This window comes from Calonectris borealis, chromosome 2 (genome assembly GCF_964195595.1).
Source record: "Calonectris borealis chromosome 2, bCalBor7.hap1.2, whole genome shotgun sequence".
Taxonomy (NCBI): domain Eukaryota; kingdom Metazoa; phylum Chordata; class Aves; order Procellariiformes; family Procellariidae; genus Calonectris; species Calonectris borealis.
The window spans coordinates 30,781,883-30,804,686 of record NC_134313.1 but is presented as its reverse complement, the minus strand read 5'-3'; the positions used below and the strand labels follow the sequence as shown (position 1 = coordinate 30,804,686).

General features: G+C 39.3%; 1 long non-coding RNA gene across 5 annotated transcripts in view; it reads right to left on the bottom strand.

The window, feature by feature from the left end:
* Positions 1-22,600, bottom strand: part of LOC142078670 (uncharacterized) — a 49,464-nt gene extending 26,864 nt beyond the window's left edge. For 2 of the 5 annotated variants that reach the window (XR_012672311.1, XR_012672314.1), the window contains exons 1-2: positions 21,046-22,600; positions 9,327-9,481 (exon numbers count right to left, since the gene is read on the bottom strand). This is a non-coding gene — a long non-coding RNA (uncharacterized LOC142078670). Of the gene's footprint in view, positions 1-9,326; positions 9,482-17,269; positions 17,846-21,045 lie in introns of all 5 variants that reach the window. The other 3 variants (XR_012672312.1, XR_012672315.1, XR_012672313.1) reach the window with 3 other exon arrangements.
* Positions 22,601-22,804: the final 204 nt, after the last annotated feature.

The following is a 22,804-nucleotide window of genomic DNA, read 5'->3' as shown; positions in this document are numbered from 1 at the left end:
GAAGTTCCAGTTAATTTCTTCTGTACTTTTCAGACTGAGAGTCTGAAGTCCTCTGGTGACCATAGCTTTCTTATGCTGGGCATTGCAATGACATGCCAGGGATTGCGTGCAGACAGCAAGGGAGAGCGTCCCAGGTGTCATCTCTCCATGGAATTACTACAGATTGCTCCGAGCTGTCATTGTCTGCACCTCCAACGTAAGACACGTGTTATGAGATAGGGCGGACGTGTGGGGCTGTCCCCACCACACTGTGTGAGGCAGCCTGATAGACCAGGTCACAGAGGGCCTGCAGGCACCTCTCAGACTGTGGCAAATTGTACTAGGAGGAGCCACTGTAGCACCGTAGCACATCTAAAGAAACACTGACACTTCCAAGAATTTTTCCCCAAATGCCTTGAGGAGTTCAGCTAGCAGTTTCATACTCTATGTCATGATTCTATTACAGGAGAAACTCTGAAAATAGCACATCTTTTTTTGATCCTGCTGCCAAAGGAAGAGATGGGATATCAGGATATCTGGCAGCAGAAAGCTGCTGGTTCTGGCAGTAGGAGCACAGCCGGGAGAGAGGCAAGAGTCAGCACTTGCATTGGACATCAGGGCTCTAAGTTGCTGCTTACTTTGACTTTATCTCATCTCAGACTTGCAACATGCAATTAGAGAGGGGCACTGAAAATTTGTCCCCAGAACTGCAGCAGTGAAACGATTTCTTGAATAACAGGAAGTTCATTGAATCCCTGTACACTCACAGTATTATAAACATGAAGTTTGCACAGCAAGAAAGAAGTTTATGCAACAGGAAGTGTAACACGAAGAGATTCAGCTGGTGGTAAATTCAATCAGATTCATAGAAGAGCAGAAATACAAAACTTTGGAAGACCACCTGCTCCAGTCCTTTGGACTGAATCTGGTCAATGGTCTACATTAAGATCATTCCTGACAGATGTTTGTCTAACCCATCCTAAAAACCTCCAGCAAAGGAGACTTCACAACTTCCATAGGAGAACACTTTCAGTGCTTTAACAGCCAAACAGAATCCTTCTCTTATACTCAGTGAGATCACTTTTGGTGAAATTTAAGCTAATTTATGTTTGTTCTTACCCTGTTGGCCCCGAAGAACAATTTATAATCATCTTCTTTGCAATAACATTTTACAGCAGCAGAAGGGAGAAAAATGTTTCCCGTCTTACTGGGATCAAGCAGAAGGAATAATTACCTCCCACATCATTGTCAGCTCTTGTGAATGCAACCCAGAGTAAGATTTGCCTGCTTAGCTACAGCGTGAGATTTTTTTAATCATACTTAATCTGTGATCTACTGCAGCTGCAGTTGTTTTCTGGTATCCTATAACTAAAGGAAAACTCCAAAATCTTGCCTTTCTCTGAAACACATCTTGCATTCTGGTTGCATTGTTTCATTAATTAACCAGTAAATAGAACTGTTAATCATTTGACTTTGTAGTCTAAGGAAAAACAGAAACCACTATAAGTATGCAGGGTATATACATGTCCTTAATCTTTCTTTCTAGAACAGACTTGCTCTTCTCTCTTAAGAATGGAACTCCCCACTGTGCTGGAAATTACTCAGCATAAAGTGTTATGAAAATCAAAGGGTAAATTTTATTGTTACAAAACTTTTATTAAGGCTGAATGAATACTTGGATACTTGCAACTTATTTATTTATAAACGAAAATTAATTCATTAATACCAGAGACATCAGCTTGTGTCCTCTTACTTTGGGTAAGCTTAAATAAATTGCTCCAGTATATAGTCCCACAGGAAATCATTAGTCATCTTCTCAAACAGAAACTTCTTAAAGAAAAAAAAAATATTTTAGACCTTCACTAACTCAGAAGTTTCAGGAAGAACCCATTTCTGCTTCCAGAATCTGCAGTGATACAGAATTAGTCACCATGAACATATACACACTGTGATTTCCAAACAAATGCAAGAAAAACACAGTGTAACTAGTAAAACCACTATGTTTAAAAATGTTATACTTAAAATAGATTTAAAATAACAATACAGTAATGCTTGAGAATCCCGCACTATTTAGTTTTGTGATTAAGTAGTATTCTGACCCTAGTAATATTTTCAATGTATGGAAGAACATTTAATGACTAAGAATTAATGATCACAAGGAGAAAAAATGATGGCAAAAGGTAAGTTACCATATGATAGCTGGCAATCTTGGAACAACTGTACTGATGCTGGAATTCTAATAAATAACTATATATTGCGTCACGTATTAAAGATAAAGAGAATGAAGTTCACATCCTTGTTAAAGTGTAAATAATATTTATTCTTCTTCATCTTTCTTTCTCTATTACAATAAATATTCAATTCGAATGAATCTGTAGCTTCGATACATGAATTTCAATATTTTATAGAACTTGTTATGTGTTCTTTAGTCTCCCATTTTTCTCAATGGCAGACTGGTATTATAAAAACACAGCAGAAGAGATAAAATAAATCCAAGAATTAGAATGATAAAATAGGATTCAATTCAAAGAATTTTTTTTTGGTGAAAGTTAAAATAAAAAGTTAGAAATGTCTCTACATTAATCTAGAAAAGCTATGTAATCAAGAGGAAGAATTAAACTGTATAGTCTGAAAATTGCCTGAATCACCTGTATTTTCTGCCAGGAGGCAAACAGAAACAGAGAGAATGAGATAATTAAAAACTTATTGGAAAAAACACGTGTTCTATATGTTTGAGTGTGTTTTCATGCCTCCTTTATCATTTTGCTGTCAACTCAATGAATAATGGCTATCTACAAATAGGAGAAGCCTTAGGCAGTTAAAAATACGGTACATAGAAATCCTAGTGTTATTGTTTTTATGGTTATATACCCCAATATTATTAACAGCCATGCTCTAGGGTTCATGAGAGCATTTTGTAGGCTAACCGATGAATGCGATGTATTTTAAAATCAAACCTATTATTCAGTTAAAAATCAACCATAAAGATTTCTCACTATCAGGTGTTTTGTGGGACACTTTAACATGATTCAGTAGATCTTCCCTAACTCATGTGTGCTGCAGTCTAATAATGTACTGTAGGCTTTAAGAATGGGATTTATCTTCTGGCAGAATTTTGTTTTGTGTATCTATATACATCACTATGATTTAATAAAAATCTCCCCAATATAACCCTGTTGCATTCCCCACTGCAATATAGCCTTGTTATAGCAATATCTTTTCACAGCAAGGAAACAACAGGATCGAAAATAAAGCTTAGGAAGACCTGAAAAATGTGTTGCTGTTGTGCGAAAAATGGGCTGTGCCTGTGGCAGCTCAACATAACACATGGAGCTGAACACTATCTGACTCACCATCTTTAATTTCTCAGACTAAAAATAATTAAAAAAAAAAAGCTTCTGATAAACATGATCCAGGATGCAAATGAAAAGATAATTTAAAGGAAAAAGGGAAAGGCTTATTAACTATGCAAGTGCCTTGTTCTTGAGGATTTGGTTCTTTGCCTGTTGTTCCTCCACTAGCCTGCACCGCTCTTACCGCTGGCCGTTTCAGTCCCTCCTGCTCTTGGCCCGCCACCCTACATGGTCCCCCTCCTGCCCCCTTCCCTCAGCCCCCTCTCCCTACTAACCCCATGCAAATCCACCTGCCTCTGGCCAGCTGCCTGCCAGGCCGTGCAGTGAAGGCACGGGGCTGGCAAGTGGGGAGGACCAAAGCAGTGGGACCCAGACCCGCTTCAGCTGCCCAGACCCAGCAGTTTGGGTGCTTGGACACCCTGCTTTCCCCACTGCTTTCTCCTGTGTCCCCCATGGCTGGTGGATCAGACGTCCTGGTCTGTCCAGGAGACCGGTGGGGGAACAGCTTGGCTTTCCACTAATGACCAAACATTAGAAAAGAGGTTGTGTGAATGTTTGATATCTCCGCGTGACCTAGAAAGAAGTAAATGGGAGTGGGTGGAGGAGACGTGTCTCTTTGAGATGCCTGCTCCAACCCAAGTAACGAGCCCTGGGAGGTACAGATGAGACACGGGAAAAGGTCAGACGGGCTGGGGCAACACTGCATATCTGATGGGCAGACATCCTTCTGCATGCAAATATTGCCACCCTTAAATCTAAGCTCTATGTAGTTTTGCAACATTTTTTTCTGCCACACAACAGATGCTAATAGAGACCTGCAGGTTCAATTTATGCTCTGTTCTGTGGTGTTGTACAAGCAAAAGGAGGTGCAAGTCTGGGAAATGAAGTGATATCTCACTTGTTAAGAACTGGGTGAAAATAAGATGATAGCAATGTCTACAATGCGTTTCCTTAAGAGCTGTGGCTGCAACCTTGGCCAGTCTAGAGTAAAGCAAATTCATTAATTTCAGCCTTTTACTTGTTTTACACAGAAGAGAATCTGGACCATAGCTCCTTACCATAAAACACCCAATACTGTAATAAAATAAAAAGGCCTTTAGATTTCACTTTCTTGATAGATATGGACAAATAAGTTTCATCTTTTTCATTTCACTGCTGACACTGGGAGACCATGGCTCTGACTAATGATAACTTAGGTAGAGTATGATAATTTGTATACAAGTTATTTATGATGCTATATTGATACTGAATAAAATAGTCAGAATCTGCCATATACATCTGGATGCTCAAATAATCACATGTTTTGTAATCGCAAATTAAATAGCCACATGAGAGAGTGTGGACTGTAAAGATGGTGCTAATAAAATACAAAAATAACTCTTGGTCCTATTTCTTTCTTTGACAACCTGCTTTAATATTTTTATTCTTTAATCCAAAATAAACATGAACTTTTCCAATTATCTGGCAGTTTACTTCCATTTCAAATCCTGACAGATGAGGTTTGCTAAATACAGCAAAGTGAGTCTGAAGATTGGTGAAGTGTCAGTGCTGGTTGAGATCCAGGCAGGAGGGGAAACAAACACTGAATCTAATCCACAAGTACGAATTCAACAGTTGTGGCAGATAGACATTTATATCTATATCCATATGACTATTGATATCTATATCCAGATGACAATGCCAATGATTGGGCAGCAGGAAGGTGGAAATACAAGAATGGATGGCAGATGTAATCCCAAAATATGAGAAGGATCGCTGGGCCTTAGGCTGAGAACAGGAAGGTTCACAGTTCTGGAACGAGAAGTGAACCCGGGGAAAAGGACTGGGCGTATGTTGTCAAAGGTCTATATGACATGACAGCAGCCACTTGCAATATCTGATAGACAAGATGATTTAGGAAAGCACATTATATGTTATAATTTATATTGCAATAGTGTTTTACCTTTTTGTAACTCCCTAATTCCCCAACTGCGAAAGAAAAGCAAAGGCTCACCCATGCAAGTAAAAATGTTACAAATCCTGAGTATCGTTAGACATGATATTCAGCACACAGAACATTGAGCTTTAAGCAATTCTAGTAAACAACACCTTCACTGAAACTCCTGGGATCAGTACTTAATGATCTGAACTCTCTCAGCAGCTGATACGCTGTTGATATGCTGAGTAACTGACTCATGACCAGCTTCCCTCAGACCACTCTGTGGCCCAAAGAGGGACTACACCTTATCAAAAATACCAGTTCGTGCCCATGAGTCATTTCTGATGGGCTGCATTTCTTTGGTTCTGCTCAGCTCACAGGGAAACTTTGAAACTAAGTAATATTCACTACATTCACTTTTCAGTAAGAAATCTCCCTTTTGCTCATTTTCAATATATTATTTTAGGATTTCATTGTTACTTTGAAAACCAAAGGTGACAAAGGAGAACGGTAGGGGGAATGTTTAAAGATCAAAGCTTTACAGTTCCCTAAAGAAACCTTACTATTGCTCTTAAGAACATTAATTCCACAGGAAATTTTTCATTTTCACTGGAGCCCAATTTTCCGAAATGTTTTTAGTCAAGAACTTTAACCATCTAGGAAACCCACTGCTGTTGCTGCTACCTAACAGCGTTACCAGAATTTGTTTTCTTGCAAAATGTTATTCTCAATGACACTGGTATAATATATGGTTTTCATTTAATACTTGGCCCGTGTACAGTGTATTCCTGTGGCATATTCCAAATCATGATAGAGGCAAACACAGGAAGGGGTTGTATAGGGCTAGAAAGAAAAACACTTCAAAAGTTTTTATTAGGCTCTAACACTAATGAATCCTTGAGTTTTGACAGCTATTGCTTCACAGAATCCTTGAATAGACACGTACACATGGATGGACATCTCTTCAAAAACCAAAACTGCTTTTGTAGAGAAGAAAGTTTTGGAAATTACATTAAAGTCAATTTTAAAAGAAATAGGCAGAGAGTGCAAGCTAATCTGTGTAGTGTGAGGACATGCTATTTGTAAGTCTCAAGTGTTCTACATGAGGGCACCCTATAAGTGATAGACCAGAAGTGAAGTGATAAAAAGTGGAATAGCTTTCTGGCTGATTCCTCATGGCTGTTCACAAGACCAATTCTGATTTCATATAATGCCATTTTCCAGAAAAAAAACACAAGGCTTCCTTCTGAAAGCCCTTTCTTTTAAATTGTAAGTAACACTAATAAAGTCATCCTTTACTATATACATGGAGGCAGCTTTCCATTGTAATTCAACCCATATCCACGTATAGCTAATCAGAACAGCTCCTGACTGCATGCATAATTTAGTGATGGATAGAATGCCTTAATGCATTAATACCATTATGCCAGTGTAATATGGGTGAGGATGTAACGTAAAGAGTTTGCAATACATATCCTGATGAAATTGTAACTAGTCATTAATAAAAACAATCAGACACAGCAGATAGGAAGAAGCAAATTCCTGGAGCATTTCACGTAGCTCCCTGGTACAGGGAACAGTTAGCAGATATTACGCACCAAAGGCCAGGTGGGATGGAAACTGCCTTGGGTGATAAGCACAGCATTAGGCTACAGAAGGTTTAATGTCCAAATCTGCCACAGATTAGCTGATATATGGAGGATAATTCAGGTAGCTATTTTATGTTCTGTTTTTGTCACATGCAAACTTAGGGCTGTACTGACTGTGGGTAAAACACACTATTGGGTCACTTAGGCACAGCGATCCATGACTGTGCACGCTCAGAGCACTAGAGAAAAGACAAGGAGTTGGAGGGTCTGTTACACCCATGCTGCGCTTCTCTTTAGCCTGGGAGTGCTCTCAGGGATGGTGTTTATACCATACATTTGAGGAAAGCTCTGGAAACTAAGTAGACTGGATTAAAGTCTTCTTAAAACTCATCTTTTCTACTCTGAGTACAGAACAGATATAGTAAGTTATTTTTCCCTTTCCCATTCCCAATGCACAATAGAAGTTATAATGCCATGTTCATATTTACAGTAAAGCTTAAAAAAAACTCTACAGAAGTTTGCACTTGTAAACCTGCAAACTTTTTTTTGCAAATTGTCCAGTTTATATAGTGAGCTGTAAAAAGGAGAACAATTCTCCCACACGCTGTAATGCTGAGTCACACTGCAGGATTACTGAGGCATTGCTTCCCTGGAGGATTATTCAGTTACTCTGGGGAATTTGTCCCTCCCTCTTCATGACCATTCATGAAAACACCTACTGAATATTTTGCCGCTGCAGGCAACCTCTCTGATCTGTGTTCTGGCAGGAAGATACTTCTCCCCTTCTGGTTTAACTTTTTGAGCTACAGAAATGTAAATGGCCTGAGAAATCTGATGAGCTTTCTATCTGTCCAAAATCTAAAGAAAGACGATGACTGTTGCTTTTGGCTGCATCAGACAAAAGGCTTCGTAAAATAGTTGCTTTTAATTTACTTCAGACCAAGGCTGACTGTTGAGTTTCCAGTGTACAAGTTTCAGCAATAGGAGGACAACAGTGGGAACAGAAACTTGCCTGTTACAGATGTATGTCAGATATTAAACAGATATAAATGAGGCTAGCACTTTTAATTACCTTGGAATGAGTTTGCAGTAAGTGTTTGTTCATATTAAGGTTTTGCTCAGCAAACATGAAGAATTCAGACTTTCATTAATTGCAAAGTGATTTCTGAGGCTAATGATAATTAGAGTGTTGAAAGAGAAGTACAGACCATTTCAGTTAAGAAAAATACAAAGGAACAAAAGGATTGACTCCTGGAAATTGCTTCTGTTTAAAGCTATCAAAAGTCGGTCTTTGGCACATGCTATGAAATGTTCACCACCCTTGTACAATTAGATCTGACCCCCCACACACCTGTTTTTATGGTTAGGACTTTTTTAAGTGCCCAACACCACAAGCGTTCATACATATGATTATCTTTACACACGCAAATAAATATTCAGCAATGGTGTTGCTAATATGTACAAAATTATTTACCTTCTTTAAATCCTGAACGATCAGGAGCTGTCTTTGTAGCATAAAGCTGACATTTAACTCCTCAGGTGAAAGAGATTTGCAATGGTGCTTACAGGCATTTAAAAAGTACTTTAAAGTAATGCTGACAATTTTACAGAAAATATAAGGAAAATACTATTTCTTATGGCAAAATTTTATACTTTCTTTTGGCAACTGTTTTCTTGAACACAACAAGCTTAGTGTGATTTGAAAACTACATGAACATTAGACCTGAAGGTTAATTCCAATACTCCGAGGAATCCTCTGTGCTCTTTCTTGCTCTTGCACTATGTACAAATCCATCTAATTCCCACTGCCCCCCGACCCTCACTCTCAGATAAGTGCTGTGGACATTTTCCTTTTTCCCTTCACTCTGGAAGCCAGCCAGCCTCTTCCTCCCTGCCCAAAGACCTTGTCTGGCATTCAGGCACCTCGGTTGCGAGCCGAGCTGTCGCCCTCCTTCGCTCCTCACCGGGTGCTGACTCTGACGGCTCCTCTAAGAATATTACAAAAACTGTACTGAAGATCCAGTTAGCCTTAGGCCCTGGTTCAGCCAAGCAGTGAGGCACAGGTTTAATTTTAACTGCGATTGCAGTGAAATTGGTTATGAGCTTAAAGTTAATAGGTGTATTATTAAGTTCCATGAGGATCAGGCCTTAATGAACATGCCCTCACCGGCACATAATGTTACACTTACAGGGAATTTTGAAATTTCAGTATTATTTCTATTCTACACAGTTTGAAACAAACCAACTTTCCTTTCTTTTTGCGATATATTTATAGAAAATCTGTCAACTTCTCCCATAGAATAATTTTAAAAATATCTTATTTTAAATCTCAATATTCCCCTGGAAATGTGTAAGTACTAGTAATTTTGCTATGAAATTAAGGGCATAAATAAAAAACTTTAACCATGACATCATTTTTGCACAAAGCTTATTTTCATTGGGAGGTCATTTTTAATTTAAGAAAATAATTTTCTGCACAACATTTACCTACAGTATCCAGACAGCTTTCTCCATTTCATTGTCAGGATGCTCAAAAAAGCCAGTGTTCTGCAGAGCAGAAAGTGAGGTGCTGCTACTCCAGATGCCATCAGATCCCCTCCAGACGACAATGAGATACTTATTCAGGATTGCAGACCACAATCCTGAAGTCAAGAGACCTTTGTCATTCATGTCAGCTGGAACTGTAAAGTATTTGCTGCTCTGAAGGATTTGCATCCTTCCATATTCTTTAAGCTACATAGTATGTACAGGGCACTTTCTATCAAAAGAATTTACTATTTCTTCTTTAATCTGTTGTAGTGTCTTAGAAGGCATGTAAGACAGGTATTTTTTCTGTTATTTCTGGGATATTAAAAACTGTAGCATTATGGAAGCAAACACATAAAGATTCACTAGGATTGTCCAAAATGAACTCTGGTCTTCCCTGCTGCTTTTTGCCCAGACTGTTTTTGCCCTATTCTTTCCCCTCAGTTCCCTCCCATTCCCATTGTTGCTATTCTTATGTCATGGTAAGTATTTTAGAAGATTACTTTACAACTGACCAGACTAGAAGGTCATCCTTGAACTCTTACAGCCTGTGAAGATTATAGAGAGGATTTTTATGCATCAAATTAAAGAGAAAGACTGGCATTTTCGTTTAAGTAGAGGCTACATTTTGACTGTTCTTCACACCACACTTAAATTCTGTCACATCTATCATTTTCCTCTGCTGAATAAACCATGTGCTGCATGTCAGCTCAGAGTTCAGCTGAATCTAAACTTGACTGTATCCTGAATATCAAGTTTTTAATCTTTTGTCCCCCTCTAAAAGTTGTGCAGTGTCAACTGTCTTTGTGCTGTGGTTGCTGGGTAAGGTCTTGGCTCTATGAAATCAATGGGGTTTTTGCCACAGGATTTGGTGGGGCTAAGGTTTCACCCAGGCTGTTTTATTTGTACCCCTTCTGTTTTGTCCTATCCTAAATACACTCACTACAGCTTTTAGATTTAGCTCTCAGATGAAATGCTTTACCTTCTTTGTCAAATAAAAATAAATAGATGCTTTTTAAGCTATACAGCATGATGCCTTTTAAGTACTTGAAGAACAGCAAAGGACAAAGCAGGGTGAAAATCTGGATTTGCTTATCTATTAAACTTTAATGCTAGGTATCAGGTTTATTTTCCAGACAAAATTATGTTATCACTGTAGAATTAAACAGGATACTTTTAGAACTGTATAAAGTATAGGTATTGATCTTCTGAAGCACAGTATTATGCAGCTATTGCCTAACAAACTTTCTGGGTATATCATCATGCCATGGCCTAGCCTTTATTCAAAGCCTTACTTGTTTGTTTTTCTGATGAAAATATCAAATTCAGCACAAAACCAGCTCAGTTCCTGAGTAAGTTACTTTGCCTTGTCATGTGTTTAGAAATGAAATTAAATTGTCTTGATTTGAGGGCTAAGGCATGCACACTGCAAAGCTGCTGTCTCACTCTCAGACTGGACGTTATCAAGTGCTTGATCAAAGAAAAAAAATCAGCTTAGGCTACCTGGAGCACAAGGCCTAGCATACCCTGTGACAAGCAAAACAAACGTTCAGAAATGAGGCTTTCAGAAAGACTGCTCAAAAATGTGCAAGAATTGATGAAAATGCGAAGCAGAGAATAGTGAATCTACACTTAGATTTTGGTAAAAAAAATAAAGACATATTCAAATGATCTCAGCTGGAGAACTGGATGTGGGTGATGGTCCATCACCTCTTGGAAAAACTGCTTGAGAAGCAAGACCAGCATCACCTGCAGAGCAGGGGAGAGGAGGGACTCTCCACCCACGCCTGGTGCAATGTGGCCTTTGCCAACATCCCCACCGTGGGAAGGGGTTCTCCTTGTGGCCTCTGCTTCCGCAGCTCATCCCTATCAGGCAAGGCTGAACTGACTGTTGATTCCCTTGTGAAAAGAAACTTTACTCAGCTTCTGTACTTTAAAGCAGAGCCTGTAGAGTGCAGAAATAGCTGGTGATAGAGGGGTAAAGATTTCATTAAAGAAGCAAAGGCAGCAGGTGAGTATGTCTTGGACATTTGTAAGTGTCTTTACCTTTCTGCATTGTCATGGCATACCTGCAGCACTGTGGGAAGGGAACATGAGTCTTTCCTCTGTTGTAAACTAACCTATTTGTGTGAGTTTGCTGTTTTTCTTCTCATTAGGCCTCATTTTAGAGAACAAGTTGTTGGTGTATTTTTACCCTAGAAGTAGGATCTTTTCCATCAGTCTTCCTTTGGTTTCACATTTCAAGTAGATAACACAGTGGCATTACCATTTTATCCAGTGACAGAAGAGATGTACTAACACACTTACCAGACAAAAGTGATTGGTGTATAGGCAGACACAAGTGAAAGACATTAAAGCTGTAAGAAGATAGAAAAAAAAGAGAATAGGAGAATTTACAGCATCATCTGTGCTACCCCACTTTTAGAAAAGCTGTAAAAACCTTATACTATACAAGTAATTGGGATTTATTTTATTAGCTGTCCATATAGTACTCTTATGGCAGAGATGTTGTGATAGCGACTCATGCATAATGCAAAGGAAGTGTAGGTATCCAGTATCTCTTATTGCATTCTTTTCCCCTGTATTTCCTAAACACTGACTTTGCCCTTTTTTTTCATTTCATGTTCTACAAACTGAAGGGTCTTGCATTTTACAGTATGTACACACACTGGGTGAGGAGAGACACACAAATATTTATAACATGAAAACCGCACACGCAAAAACCTACCTGGTTTCTCAGTTTGTGCACTCAGTGTCTGAATTTGACACGTATGGGTATCAACTACGGATTATTAGGCTCTATTTTTATCTACTTAAAAAGGTAGAAAGAGCTTAAAGGCAGAAGAAATGACCTTTCAACTTCAGTCAGAAAAAATGTTCTGTAAAATAGCCATTTTTCATATAACCTCAAAAAAAGCTGTCACTTTGTTCTGCGTTCTTGTGCTACAGGCTTCATCCACTAATGCTAGCACCTTTGAATAAATATCCCAACTGTAAGAGGCTGTGGGGTCCAGGTTTTGGGTTAGGGTCCAAGTCCTATCATACAAGATGTTTATGACCTTTTCCCCATCTGCTCACTGTGCTTTTTTCTCCAAGGATCTCCCACATTTTGCAGTCATTCCTCATTGTTGGGTTTTCACATTGACCATATGAGGTGCACTCGGAAGCATATGCGAGACTGGTGCTTATGTTTCACAGGAGTTGTGACCCTCTTCCTCCAGTCCTCCCCTTCTCTGCTGACACTTTCTGTTGCCACCTCCCCGCATGCATTTCCTGTGTGTATTTATCACTGTTTTTATTCTTGTGGGTGTCTATGCAACCAATTGCAAAAATGTAGTTGACATTTTGGCCTCAAAGTGAAATGGGTTTGTGGCCATTCCTATTTCCCTCTGCTGAAGAGATGTGAGGAAGTAGCTGAGAAAATTTTGTTTTCTGCTTTCACATCTTATATGCTTAAGGTCAGTGGGTTTGGCACTTCTAAGGAGTAGAACTGTTACAAATAAACCTCACAGAGACAAGGGAGAGGTGCTTTTTATGAAATTGAGATTGAGTTAATGAAGGCCTTTGAAGATTAAGATGAAGGCCCTGAGTACAAGAACCACCCAACAAAAAAGCTTCATTTCCTCTGGGTACGTGTTGGAAGGCTCAACCAAGTCACTAAGAGTTGCCTCAAAGTTTTATATCGATAACAATCCCATTTGCATGAACCCTCCACATTTCTAATGAGAAAAAAAAAATTCTAGCCCTGTTCTAGTCGTTATTATGGATACTCTCTAGGAAATCAGACTGAAAATACCAGCAGATAACATTACAGCACTGCAAGATAAAGTTTCCATTCAGAACATGTTAAAATCAAAGCTGATTTTCACCAGTCCTGGTGGATCATCTGTATCACTGAGATGTTCTTGCTGACTTAGCTATGGAGGAGCAAGACCACAGACAGCTCAGGAACAGAAACATACAAGTACCTGTAGAACAGGTTAGTGGTCTCTACCAAGAGATTTCTATTCTCTACTCACAGCTGTGCAGATGGAGAGTTAACTGTTGTATTGAAGTCCTACGTGTTATATGCTCTATTCGCAAGGAGTCAGGACTTGCTGACTGAATAAATGCAATGCCAGTGTTTTAATGGGTTACACTATATTAAAATTAGAGTGCAATTAATGTGCATAGCTCACTTAACCCTAGGAACACTGAGGTCTGAAAAGAGGCTCAGAAACATCTTAAATTCAGCTGAGACTAATGTTTCAGGTATTTCATCACCGAGTGATTAACAGTTTCATGGCAATAAAAGAATATTTCATAGGCATCTTTAGCAACCTGACAATACCAGGATTTGGTATTACAGCATTATGGAAACTTTTCCTTGCTGGTCAGCACTGTAGCTCAAAATTTCTCATGTTAGTGTAATCACAACAGAGAGTAATTCCTGGGAAAGTGGTTTGTTTGATTGTTTTTCCAGTCTGTATTGTTTGTTCTAATAATCTATGACTCTATTCAGTAATGATTTGTTTCACTTTGGTGGAATCCCTGTAAACAAATTTCAGCTTAATTTCATAACTGGAATTTAGTAAGGAACAAAGAAAAGCCTTTTATGTTTCTTTCCTAGTGATACTCTGAACTGTACCATTTGGTGTACTGAGTACAGTAGCAGAACCCAGAAAACAGGATCCAGTCACCATAGCATCTTGCCAGCAGCCAGATCTGTGTTTTGCCGATGAACTCAAGGCAAGCTGCTTCACTGAAGACCACTTCCGAAGGGCTTCAACTGATTAATTTTAGATAATTCTTAGCTTGACCAAATACTATCTACATAGTGGTACAGCTGGAAGTTCATCCAAACTCCCAAGTGCCTTCCTCATCCCATGCTGGGGCAAGTCTAGTGCAAGTCTAGTGCAGCTCCTTCTGGGCTCTTTCTGATCTCAAACTCTGTCTCGGGGGAAAATGAAACAGCACCTCTATCTATGCTAGGTAATTATTTTATGTCACACACTTTCTAACAGCTGGAAATTCACCATCTGTTTCATTGTTGGTGGTGGAAAATGGTGTGTGTTGCTTCAGTTGAAGATTTTAATTTTCTTCCTGATGCTGGAGAACTGTAGAACTTCCCTAACATCTTCCAGTGCACAGGCGGGCAATAACCACAGATTCTTGGATCCAGATGAAAGGAAATTCTGTCTTTAATTTCCTCCACTGCAGCTGTCCTGTGCTGAAGGCATCTGGCATACCTAATGGGTGAGTTCTTGCTGTGGGAGCACTATCAGTTTAGTGCAAACCCCACTGAAGTTTCTGCCAAACATTGCAGAGACCACACTTACTGTTCCTTAAAGTTTGACAGTCTGCCCCTTTCTGCTCCACTTCATCTCTGCTTAGCCTTTTGCAGGAAACCCAGGAGACTCATAGGGTTTGTGGAACTGGGTAGAGTTCACCATGGTCGCTGACAGCTGCACTTTGAGATTCAGATATCAGTATGTTAAAAGAAAGCATTCCCATCCTGCACACTGGTATCCTACCAAGCAGGGAAACAGCCCAGTGGCTATGGATAAATCAGAATAGAAACCCATTTTACACAGACCACCAAGGGTCAGGTGTTCTTGGACTGAGCTAAAAGAGAGGGGGTTTTCCCCCATTGAATACTGGATGAGTTTTAAATGCATAAAACCAGCAGGGCTAATAATGAAACTAATGAGGCTTAGGACTCATACTGTTCACAATGCAAAAATGCCCAAAGCATAGTCAGTGATGGGAAGCTGAAACAAATTCATCATAGGGCCAAATTGCACATTTTTCATATGGAGAGTAATGTAATTAAACTCTCTCTCATGCAGGACATTATTCATATTACACTCAGGCTAGTGGCCTACATATTCTACCACCGATAGAAATGGTGATATGCAAGACTGATGCCCGCATTTGGCTTGTCTTATGAGAACAGATTAGACAATTCCTGCTAAGGTTCACTTTACTGCCAGAAGGCTATGATCTGTATTTATCAGATTATAGAATTTCAGAAAAGGTGATTTTCCAGTAACATGGATGAAGAGAATTATGTTGGTGTAAAAGAAGATGGAATTCTGCTTGCCATTTCCAGACAATCTGCAAAGTTTAGCACCACAGGAATCTACTCTCACACCATGTCTCTTTATGTGTGTGCTTCATGTATGTGTATATATGTGTATATATATGTGTATATACACACATATATAAGTATGTATAAATGTATGTATGCATACGTGCACGTATGTAAGTGTGTGTGCTTAAGATAAGGCTGAGAGATGTTTCCTGAGCCACAGCAAAGTTGTAAAAATTGTGTTACATAAACTGATGGCAAAAGCATTCACTACAGGAGTCGTATTTTACACAGTTAGTACTTAGAAAGCCAGCACTGTTTTGGCTTCTTTTCTTGTTCTGGGGCTGGATCAGATTTCTACTTGACATGGCACTACGCTTCCAGTGACTTTGTTTGACAGAGATACGGCATGAGCAATTTAGTTGCTATCTGATGGAAGAGAGCTTGGAGCTATGTAGGCCCTGTTTTGAATGCTTTTTGGGCTAGGCTGGAGTGAAGAAGGACACTCGTCCATACACTGCCTTAATGACTCATCATTATAAAGAAGATTTGAAAGATACTGAAAGTCCCATGAAGCATCTGTAGGAAGCTGACAGTGTAAGGAGAGAGTGTTTCACCCATGTAGCTATTAGAATCACAGATCTAAGCCAGCCTCATGCTCAAAGCAGGACTAAATCTGAAGTTAGACTATGTTGTTCAGGGTTGTGCCCAGACATACCTTGAAAATCTCCAAGAGTGGAGGCTCCACAGCCTCTTTGAACAACCTATTCCAATGCTTCACAACACTGATAGGGACTTTTTTTCATTATATTCAACCAGAATTTCTCTTGCTGCAGCCTGAGACCATTGTCTCCCCTCCTTTCCCTGTGCACCTCTGAGAAGAGTCTGGCTCTCTTGTCTGTAACTCCCCATTAGTCACTGAAGACAACTAGATCTCCCCTTAGACTTCTTTTCTCCGTATTGAACAAATCCAGGTCTCTTAATTTCTCCTTGTATGCATTTGTGCCAGTCGCCCAGCCTTAGTGGATCTGTGCTAACTGTCTGCAGTTTGTCCATCTCTCTCTTGTACTGGGGAACCCAAAACTTTACAGTTTTCCCCGTTTAACCTCACTAGTGCTGAAACACTAAAATTTAATTAACCACACAGATGATATAAAGACAGAGTCAATTGCTATGTAAATCCAATATCAGGTTGAAGGTGTAAGAGCTGTTAGCAGTTCCAGTAGTGAGTCAGCATGATAAATTTCTGAGAATCTAGTTAAGTAAGAAGTCTGAGATCACACAAGAGAGGTCAACATCCAAATAATATAAAAGACAAATTTTTATAACAGAAACTCTTGTTTCTCTATTGACAGTATGTACTAAGCTATTTTTGTTCCTTGCAAGACAACTATTTCATACCTTAGTGATTTTGAACAAAGTGCTATTTAAAATTTAAATGTCAGCTTGACTTGAAAAAAAAAAGATCCAGAAGTCACTAAAAGGAAAAGGCTGTGACGGATTTTTTTTTCAGTCTTGCCTACAATTATGATTCTCTTTTTAAAGTCTGTATAACTTGGTAGTACATGCAAAAGGCACACAGGGGGCACGTAGATGGTTTCAAGAGAGGAACTCAAATTTTACGCAGCAACATCTATTTTTGGGCGTAACTCCCTAGACAATTATTAAGGTATGAGCAATTTTATGTTGTAAACTTCCCTGATGTATTTCTAGTCTTTCAGTCACTGGCATAATAGGTACTATTATGAAGTGGAAATATGCCAGTGCACTCACCCTTGATAAGCACATGGTCAGTTGACTTAAAATACAGTTGCTATGCAAAGTGAAGATTTACCTTTTCAAGTAGTGATCCTGGTCTCAAATATAGCCACAAATGTTGATACAATCTTTACAAAAGTAACTGTGTCTCATAACTTCAAAAGGACAAGTCAACCATTTAATTAGGAAAAAAAAAAAAAAGAAGCTTTTCCAACACCTACTCAGCATTTCACTCTTACCCAGTTCTGACTAAGGCAATGCTGACATTGATTTGGGTTTGACTGTTAGATAGGACACTGTTGCCACTAAGCCTGCCTTAAAACACACGCATGTTCTGCAATGTTGCTTTGGAATATTTTACAGTACAGTATCAACACAAAACTGAGCTCCTCACTTATGAAATCATATTTGTGAGGTTCTGTACCCTAAGGGTCAGACTGGCTGGGTAATAACCAACATAGTTAATGTGGGCAAGGACCTTCCTGCTTTCCAGCATGACTATTCTCAGGAACACAGCTGCAATCTCCATGCTCTCCAGAGAGAATAAGTCAACCCAAGAGAGAAAGATAAGTGATAGGACTGCAGCACCTCTTTGAGGTTTTTTTTCCTGCCCTGTTCCAGGAGATTATTGTCGCAGGAAATAGAGCCGTCTCTGCAATCAGAAAGATAGGGAGACACCATCATGACTGGCTTGCAGTGGGAAAAACTCCTGATATACAGAGGTCAGCTGTAGCTAGACCCTTCTAACCTCCTCATTTTTTTAATAGTCCTAAATAGAAGGGCGTATCAGTCACTGATATCGTTCCCTCTCAGCCACAATAAAAAATGAAGTAAACACGAGAAAGAAATAATCCTTGGCATGTTTGCAATATATTTTGAAAGGTCCTATAAGGTTAAGAACATTATCTGGAAAGCCAGCTGCGCTCTTTACTCCTCCCTGTTCTCGATAAGTCCCTTACTCAAATGGAGGACAGGTTGAACCTCATTGCACTGACGTTTTGAACTTTATCTGCTGGTTCTTATCTCTTCTGCCACGCAAAATATGTACATGAGAACCCTAATTTCTGCACGTTAGCAGCAAAAAGATTAAAAGAAGAAACATGTCTTTCATTCAGCTATTCTCTACAAGCAGAAGACCTGAATGCTAATGAATGAGTACAGTCCAGAATATCGGAGAAGAATATCAAGAGAGCACTCACACCTTCCTTCAACAGAATTAAAGGCCTTGTTGCTGCTGCAAAGATCTCGGTGTACATGGTGCAGGATGTCTTCTGTATCAGTTAATACTACACATCCAGTAACAGGTTACTGCTCTTATTGCTGCTGCAACCCAACTAATGAGTGAGGTTGTATCATGGCAGGCACTTCGTACAGACAGGGAATTGTCTGCCTCAGAAAACTTACACTCTGTACCAACCAAACAGGTTAATGAAGGTGAGATGGTAAACATACACAAGGAATTGAAGACCCGTATGAGAGGCTGGCTGAAGCTGGCTCTCCTTGAAGGGTGACGATGCTGCTGGAAAGATCTCCTCTCCCCTGCTTCTGCCTACGCTTTGTGACCAAACTGTGAATTCAGGCAGGGGCCCGTCATTTGCAAAGGGCCTCTGGAGCTCACAGTGAAAAAGACCTCAAATCTGTCCGTTCACCAGGCTTGCTGCCCTGGCTGCTTCCCTCACAGCCACAGGCTGTTAGCAAGCCCGTGTACTCATCGGTGGTGGGGTGCTTCCAATTGTTTGTGGAGCTCAGCTTTGGCTGCAAGAGCAAATAGAAGCTGGCATGTTTGTGTATACCCCTCTCACTTGTACCTGATGTGTCTGACTTTTCTTTCTTATCAGCTGAATAATAAAATTAATAGGATAATTGATTTTTCTTTTAATAGTGAATACAAGTAAAATAAACATATGGTCATGTTTTTACTTAATGTTAAGTATTTAGGATCATTAACCCCTCTGCTTACTTGACACAGCAGCACAGTTTGATACTCTTACAGACATGAAATAATCTAGATTCATGGAAAAATAGAAATGTTATTCAGAACACATACACTGGGATCAGTGAAACTTGCAGCTGAACGGGAAATGTAATGTCTAATTTCTAGTGCGTAACATGAGGCATAACATTATGTTAAGGACTGTAACAGCCCATTACAGTCAGTACATGACAGAACTTTTAATGTTATGCTTTAAGCAAGAAAGCCACAATTTCCAAAGCTTTTAAAATGTTCCACAGCTTAAAACCACCTTAGGTACCAGAAACACAGCATTTTATGAAGTGTCAGTGGAAGAAGGCATTTTCTGTTTCGCGGTGGCATTGATAAAGCCACTAGCCTGTCAGATGAAACCATTACCATTATTAGAAATAATATTGTACATAAAATCACACAGACTATGAAATACTCAACCTCATGTTAAAAACAAAAGCCTCCTTATGCTGACAAACCTACAATTCAAAAAGCCAAGTGGGATAAGTTCAGTATTTCACTATTGAGAGAAATGATGGTGTATATAGCATTATTGACAACTCCAACGTTTTGGGAAAGGATTTGGCATTACAAAGCTTTTAAAGAGCATATTGTATTTAGTGGGAGTGAATCTTTTATGCTGATAGATATTGTGTTTCTTTTAGAGACAGGCAAATATTTAGAGACTGTCTGTTATTTGGAGGGAGGATATCCTCTTACCAGATACCCTAGTATTTATAAACAAAAATATTAAGAAAATGTAATTTCTGTGAAAAATGTTGGTGTTCTGATGTCGATATTAAAATCTTCACTGTTAAAAGGGCAGTCAAATACAGGTTTTTGGTTGCAGCTTACTGTAAAGGTTTGGTCGCATAAATTGCATGTAGCTTTTGTTACTGATATCACTGTCATTAAAATCTGATGCAGTCCCACTTCTTTAAAAATGAGCATTTATAAAATTCTTGTGAATTTTACCAACATAAAAGAATGAATATTTTACTCTGTTATGTTTGCAGTCAGCTCTCAGTTACAGTATCAGAATTTCTTCTGGCAGTTAAGAAATATTGTTAGCAAGTTTAAAGGCACAGTGGAAGTGATGGGAATCATCATGTTAATGAAACTCAGGTTTAATAATTAAATCCTGGTAACTAGAGGGGAAGGTATACTTTTAAAAAATTCCTTCAAGGCCTGTAGTTACGTAATTGCTGTGCAGTTTAGACCCATTACAAATTCTCTGAAGTTGGCTGTTCCAAGTTTTTACTCCACATTGCAGAACAACTCGTGCACCGTGAAGCACAGGTGTAGGTACTGCCCTCATGCTAGTGGTAGCACTGAGCATGCTGACCTTCAGCAGGGCTTCTACATGTTTCTCACTCACACTGCAGCAAGTTACTGCTGCCGTATACTGAAACCTTTGCTTTGGCATGCTTCACTTAATGGCAAATTGCCTGGGTACAGGCAGCTGTGAGAGGGTATTTCTTTACATTTCAAGTCAAGTAGCACTTATCTGTGCACAAAGGGCAGTGCTGGTAGCATTGAATAGAGGAAAAAGAAAGAAGGAGTCATTTGTAATTCTACAAGCTTTTTCTATGACCAAATAAATTACTCTGTGTGAATGAGTTTATAGCTCTAAGCACACGGGGTGCTACATTAGATAGCTGCATATTATGCATTCTGCTGGATCAATAACACTGAACAGTGGGTAGTCTATTATGTGGTTTATTCCTTCTTTTGGTTGGGTCAGTTAGTTTGGCAAGCATTTGAGTTATTTTTAATTAAAGCCAATTCAACAACAACCAATTTGCCTCGTACCTTTTACCATTAGCAAAAATATTCCATTTGCTGAAAAAGGTTATTGGTTGGGAAAAAGCCAATATTCTTTAAATTACCTTCTGCCCTGGGGAGATCTCTTACGTAAACTCCAGCCATGTTGCTCAGTAGGCTCGAGTTCGTGACTTCTTGAATGTTGTGTAATTACATTAATACCTTCAGCTGCATTATTGTGGTTGCTCATATGTTAGGCAGTTTTCACGTGCAGACCCTGGTGTAGAGGATTGGAGCTTAAGAACAGGGTTGTAATAAAGCACATGTTATGTATAATGTGTAAATGTCGATGTGTCCTTTCTCCTCCACTCCGGTCTACACGAGAATCCAGTGCAAAATAACAAAAGCTCCACTCTTACTTGGGTGCAAGCTCAGGGAAAAATATATAAAGGTGTTCTAAATTTGCAAGTCTTGCTCATATCAGTGGGAGAATTAAGTAAAAAAGCAAGTGGTTTTGAAAGTGCCAGGAGAAAGTAAAATTACAAAGTTATTTAAGATATTGGATTTAATAATTCTGTTAGAAGGAATGACCTGCTTTGAACCTCGGGATGGAATGTGTGCATGTATACACATGTGTGTGCATATGCTACATCTAGTGTGGGCTATAGAGATATAAAGCATATTTAACATCTTATTTCACAAACTCTACATTTTTTGCAAGACTATTGCTCATCTGTTCCTTCTGATGGGTTAAGTTACCTCCGTGCCACTGCACATCTATGATAAGACAGTCTACTGGAGTTAGTCTGTATAATTTTATCATACCGAGACCAAAAAACCTATCCTGCCCTAACACACAAACATTTTATTTATAGGCCAGTAGGACAGAAGCCTTCCCATTCCTTATCTTTTATAACACTCCACATAATGTGATATCAGGTAGTGGACAAAATGAAGTTAATTTCAGCTCCATGGATAACCTGTGGTATGACCACTTAAATATAAAAACAGAGCAGACACAAACAGTGTGACGCTGTAAGAGGGGAACAAACTGTCCTGCTAACATCTCTGAAGCAGCTGTCTCTCTTTGAGACAGAGTAAGTTATCGCTTTGGTTACTGCTATTTCATCAGGCTGGAGCGTGCAGTACAAACTACCTGAAACATGCAGGGTGTCATACATCCTTACAAAAATCTAGGGTGTCCTTATAGTGAGGCAAAGAAAAAGTATCAGGGTCATAATTTCCACATTTCTACACAGCTTTTATTGACTTAATCTAAGCAGCAAATGTAGCTGAGCCAAATAGCCAGAAATTCATTTTAATTTTACACCATGCTATCCTAACCTACTGGTTATGCTACCAAAATGTATAGCCTCATTTCCACTCTCATGGAGCACTGAGAGCTGCGGACAGCTGGTACCGGAGAGAAGGCGTTTTGGCCTGTAGTGCTCCTCACCCTGCCTTGCAGAGAAAACCCAGGATTGCCCCCATATTGCCCCAAAACTGGGCATCTGCTAAGAAGAGCTCAAGAAGATACCCTAATACCTGCTGTAATCCTTGCTGAAGCAAAATGAAAAGCCCTGTGGACTTCACTTGATTTTTGACTCAGATGCTCCTGCAGACAGCCCGGAGTAAAAGTCTTGAGACTGTTTAGGTTTTTTTGCCAGCTGAACCACTCTGGTGTTTCTTGTGTAGCACCTGTATACGTGCCTGCATGAAAAGGGGTGGTCTGAGCCTCCCAGATGTACCACCTTGTAATTCCTATTTTTATCTCAGAAGCAACAGCTTAATCTTGGGATAGCGGAGACCTCACACAGGTTGTGCTCTGCTGTACTAGACATATCCTAGAAATAATAATAAAAAAAACAACCCATAAGCAAGTAA